Source organism: Emys orbicularis, chromosome 20, assembly GCF_028017835.1.
Source record: "Emys orbicularis isolate rEmyOrb1 chromosome 20, rEmyOrb1.hap1, whole genome shotgun sequence".
Taxonomy (NCBI): domain Eukaryota; kingdom Metazoa; phylum Chordata; order Testudines; family Emydidae; genus Emys; species Emys orbicularis.
Genome location: NC_088702.1, coordinates 19,767,862 through 19,773,861, shown reverse-complemented (window position 1 = coordinate 19,773,861; position 6,000 = coordinate 19,767,862).

Sequence of the window (6,000 nt, the reverse complement as noted above, 5' to 3'; positions counted from 1 at the left end):
ATTTAAAAATGAAATTCATAATTTTGCATATAAAAATGTTAACTTTTTAAAAGGTCAAAGTTGAAACAAAATTTTTCAAATGACCTAAATAAAAAAAAAAAAAATTCAGAATTTTCTTTCATAGGAAATATTGCATGTTTTTGTGTTTCGGGTCAGACTGGAATTCTTTTTCATAATCACAGCATTTTCTGAGCAATGACATATTTGTTTCCTGCCCGGCTCAACTAGCTAATATATTCTAAAATAATTCCACAATATATCTTCATCCACACGATCCCAATGAAGGCAAGTGAGTGTCTATAGGATTTCTAAATGTCTCACAAGCTACTGAGAAAATATATAAACGCCCCACTGCATCCCAGGACCCAGGCAGAGCTCGGAAAGGTTCAAAGTTTCAGAGCAATTGGCACTAACATTTTAAACCCAAGTTTGCTAAAATAAACCCCAATCCTGTGGATTTGATCAGGGCTTCTCAATCTTTTTCACGGAATGGGCCATGGTTTAAGAGAGACTGTCTCATAGACACCTCCTTGCCCATTGGCCATTTCCAGGTGGAAATGCCTCCCCTCCCATTCCCACTTTCATTCCCATTCACTTGACACCTGACTTCTCATTCCCCATCGCCCAGCCACCACAGTCCTCACCCTCCAAGCCTCCGTCTACACTCCTGTTTCCCCTTCCCCGGCCCCACCAGCTCCCCTCACATTCCCCCTCAGCAGACCTTGCCTCCCCTCCTGTTCCCTCTTGCCTGACCCCACCTGCCCTCTGCTTGCCCCTTGACTGCCTCCCATCTCCCCACCTGGTCTCCAACACTCAACCCTGTCTCCCTTCCCATTTCCAATCACCAAGCCCTGCCTGCCCCCCTGTTCCCCATTGCTTTGCCCTCCCCACCCTCCCATTCATGGCTTCAGAATGTCACTGTGGCAACTACAGACATTGCTTACTGCTGAAATACTTTCCAGAAAACATTCCATTTGTTTCTGGCTCCTGTTACCAGGATTGAGCTGCTAGAAATAAGACGGGTCAGCAACATGGAACCAGCCAGCTCCCTATAGACCCCCAGCAAGGGCTCCATAGAGCCCCAGTGAACGGGGCCTATTCCCAGTACTGATCCAGCCTCCAATGTACTGAGGCAGGGATGAGGGGTATGGGACTTTCTTACCTGCGTGTTGGTGGGATGTGGCTTCTAAGAGTTAATCTCTGTCCAGGGCCAGGTCCCTGACACAGTCGCTGCCGTCTGCACAGACTGACTCTGCACGGGGCAGGAAGCTCTTCTTTTGTGGGTTTCTTAAAGGGAAGGAAGGGGCGTTCGTGACTGAAAGGTGCAGAAGGGATTGGTTTTGATGGTCTCTACTGAGTGTGATAGACAGGCAGATGTCCTGTGATTGTGGGCTTCTAAAGATTCCTCAACACTCCCATTTCCTCTGTTGTGTGGAATGCTGAGCCCTAGTCCCCTGCTCTAACCACTAAACACCGTATCCCTCCCAGAGCCCGGGAGAGAACCCAGGAGTCCTGTCTCCCAGGTCCCCCTGCTCCAACCCACTAGACCTCACTTCCCTCCCAGCAGGGGAGTGCGCAGAAATTTAACTTTGACCCCTTTTTTTGCAATCACACCCGCCCAGGCACTGGCAGGAGCTCACTCTTCCCTCCCCCCAACCGCAGCCCCAGGGCTGGACGAGTTCTGTGCCCCTGACGATTATTGGGGGGTGGCGGGGAGTGCCCCTGCTTGCCCCTCCTTGTGCGCACTCCTGCCTCTCCCAGTTGGGAGTAGAATCCAGGAGTTACTGCTTTAACCTACTAGATTCTACACCCTGTGCAGCCCTGAGAATAGGACTCAGGCGTCCTGACTCCCAGCCCCCCATCTCTCCCAGACTGAAGACTGTACAGCTTTTTAAAAGATCATTTCTGATTGGTCTATAACTTATGGGCTTGATGCAGAAATGATGGGTGAGGCTCTTTGGCCTGTGTTATGCACGAGGCCAGACTAGATGATCCTAATGGTCCTTTCTGTCCTTAAAAACTATGAATCTATTAACCACTAGGCCCCACCTTCCCCCACCACTGGGAATAGAACGCAGGTGTCCTGGTTTACAGTCGCACTGCTCTAACTCACTAGATTCCATTCATTAGTCCAAGAAACTCTTGAGGCTTGATACAGAAGATACAGAACTGGATTTGGATATACAAGACTAGTTCGAATTAGGCTGTTGCACAAATCGTACTCAGGATCCATAGGGTCAACAGAGAAACATTCCCTATGAAGAGCTCTTGCTTCAAGGGAGATCTATGGAGAAAGAGTGCTGTGATGAAAAGGGGCAACTCCTGAGTAAAGCTGGCCTTCAGTGGGTGAAGGAACGGGAAAGAACATCCTGTAGCGGTGAGAGGAGTTCTGAGATAGACTGGAAAGGGAAACCTCTGCAGCAGCAGTTGGCTCAGTCGCAGATACTAGGCCAATGCCTGCTCCACCCAATTCAGGACATTTTAACCCCTGAGAAGCCTAAGGGAACTGGTAAGTCAGCAGTACGAAGATAGACAAAAGGATGGATGTGTGTCAACTGTGGACAGCAAGATCATTTAGTACAAGACTGTGAGAACTTACCTCACCCCAGTTTAGAGCACCAACAGCAAAGCTCCCTGCTGGAGGATTTGTGTGAAGAAGACAGCCAGCAAAACAATCACGTAGATACACAGAGTACAAACTGGGTCTCAGGAGGACAATCCTGGAGAAGACTCAGCATACCACAAGAGTTTCAAACACCAAGACCATAGCTTGGAAGGACAAATGCCCAAGATTCTATTCCCGTTGATTGGAAAGTTTTGCAGTGACAAAATAGGCATATAGGACACATGATTCACTTCCTGGAGTCTGGCCCTGGACCCAGTCAGGTGAGGAGGAGAAGGAGAAATATAAGACCTGTCTATACTTTTTGGTGTCCAATGGGGTTTTGTACAGAAAGATTCAGAAAAGAGAAGATTTGGCATAGTGATTCCCTACACTCATTGAGACAGCATTAGAAGGATTCCATGAGAAGATATGCACCACATGGGAATAGAAGAAACACTAGAGTTCACTATAGGTCAGTTTCATTGGGCTCAAATGACCCGAGCCATAGAAAGGAAATGTCTGCAATCAGAACTCAATCCTCAGTCAGAGGAATTTGACCCAAACAAGAGGAGTCAACTTCATGAAGATCAACTGGAAGGGACACAAACCAGGGAAATTTCCCACCACAACATCTGTAGAGAGTACTACAGAGATACCTATTGGATCTCACAGAACATGGAAAGTTAGAAGCCAGCTAGTCCAATTTGGGGACCATCTCCCTCCCTGTTATTAATCCAAGGGCTGGTATGTAAGGAGCTTTAGACTTTGGTTTGCTGACAAGGCAAGCGTTTGGGAAAGAATCAAGATGGTGCCGTTCTTTTCAAGCAGTGAAGGTGACACATGCTACTTGTTATGAAGACTGAGACCTCATCTCAGAAAGAAGATCAGAGAGCACCAGGTTTACTATGTGTGTGCTAACGTGTAAAGGCTATGTTGAAAGCTTGTATTTAAATATATGCAACAGCACCAAATTGGGAAGGCTCTATAAGGGCTAGACTTACTACCAAATAGCTTGAGTTTAAAAATGATTCAGAAGTATTCCAGATAGTATTTGCAGAGTGTTTGCATGTGTTCAGTGTTAGTTTATAAGACATTGCACTGGACTCTCTCTCCCTCTCTCTCTGTCTCTCTCTGAAGCTGCCTGGGAACTGTTAACACCTATGTTTAGGGTTTTACATAAAACAGCCCTGAGGTTTCTCTCTGTGCAATCCTGTGAAAAGCCTGTGCTTCGGCAAAGAGCTCAGCTGAGGAGATGCAAGAAAGAGGGGTATGTAACCAAGTTCTACATTCTAGTGGTGCAGCAACCCTTTTCCTGTTCTGTGTCATCCTCAGCTATCACCTCCCCTCTCTTTTCTCCTGTGTGATGTCACCCCAGAGCCCCTGTCGTTTCCCAGGCGATTGTAGTAAACAAGTCCCTGGGGGTTCTGCTAGGCCATGTGAGTAATGGCTTCCTCAATCCCAGGCCAATTCAGTTACTCACCTCAGAGCCAAGGTACTGAATGGTAAATATGGGGGATGGAGTGTGGGAGGGACCCAGTCGTTTGTGGAGCTGACTAAGAAGAGGGCATGGTAGAATAACATGCAGGCCAGATGGCTCTCCCACTCTCAATGGAAGTGGACCATGCCCATGTTCAAGTCAGCAAAGACCTTCTCTGCCTCCCGACCCACCACCCCATCCTACATCCCTTCTGCTGTCTCTCTACCTCTCACCCCTATGCTCCATCCCCATCACTGCTCCTCCACTCCCTTTGCTGCTCCCATGTTGGTCTCCCCTCCACACAGCACTGCCTGTTCCCTCGTTCCCCTCCCTGGGACTTTCACCTTCATGTTTTGGTTCACGTGTGCAGGCAATGGAGAGAACCCAGCTGCTCCTGCCTCAGCCATCACCTCCAAGCCCAAAGGAGGAAGAGGAGGGGGCGGCCAGCAAGAATTCCTGCTCCCCCCACCGCCCATCTTCAACCAGACAGCTCTGCCAAGCCACAACCCAGGGCTCATCTACAGCCTGACGGATGCCACAGTGTCCTCCCCCTCGGTGCTGGTCCAGACCCTGCCGGGGTCCTTCCCAGACATCTATGATGGAGACACCAAGAAGTGGGAGGAGCATTTCCACAGCATCCAGAGGGCCTACAAGGAATTTGGCAAGGATGATGACTTTGCCATCCGGGTGCTGACCGAGGACTTCACCCTGCCATTCCCATTCACCTGGCCGGCTGAAGGGGAGGCATCCCTGCAGCCATCCTATGACCCCACCGACTGCTCCGGCTTCGACTTCTTCCTGCACCCAGGCAAACCCGTGCCTCGCATCCTGCAGCCGCTGCACGCCACCACCCAGGCCTTCTTCAAGAAGAGACGTTTGGAGCAGCTGGCCCTCAGCTATGCCAGCCAGGCTTCCCAGGGGCCACCGGCACAAGCAGCCACTCCCCCGATGCGGACAGACGTTGTGATGATCACCAGCCTGCCACATGTGAGCACCTCCACCATTCCTGGAGACCCCACCTTCCTCCTAAAGGATGGCGAAGGCCTGAGGAACATCCAGACTGCCCCTGTGGCAGTCTCCAATCCTGCCCCACCATGGCTAGGAAATCCTGCGTTCCTTACCCCAACCATATCCCGTTTAAACCTTCAGTAATGCTCCAGATGTGTATGAACCCAAACACGGCCCATCTGAAATACTCCAGATGTTTATGAATCCTCGACACACCCTATGTGAACACTCAATAATGTTCCCGCAGTTTATGAACTCCAGCGCTGTCTGTCTTAATGCTCCAGATGTTTATGAACTCCAGCGCTGACCATAACACACACTGATGCTCCAGATGTTTTTGAAGCCCATGGCTGCTCACCTGGCCACTCGGGATATGTCTACATTGCAAAAAAATAACCCCATGGCAGCGAGTCGCAGAGCCAAGGTCAACTGGTTTGGGTTCATGGGGCTCATGCTGTTGGGCTAAAAATAGCAGTGTAGACGTTCGCACCCAGGATGGAGCCCGGGCTCTGAGACCCTCTCCCCTTGCTGGGTTTCCAGCCTGGCATGGAACGTCTACACTGCTATTTTCAGCCTTGTAGCATTGAGCTCTGGAAACCCGAGTCAGTTGACACAAGCTCTGAGAGTCGCTGCTGCAACATAGACATGCCCTCAGTGATGATCCAGATGTTTGTTGTCTAGCTGGGATCTGTATGTTACAGTCTGGGTTGAAAGTTTAATAAAAATCCGTCTATCTGCTGAAGAGGGACCCTACCAGCCTACCCTGTACATGGAGAGAGTATCCCAGGGCGAAGGTTAGTAAAATGGAATCAACTTGGACTCATCTTTGGTCTTAGAAGCTGTTTCTGTCAAGACCGAATGGGCTCAGCGGACAGAACCATAGATCCTCTTCCACACCACAGCCTGGTCT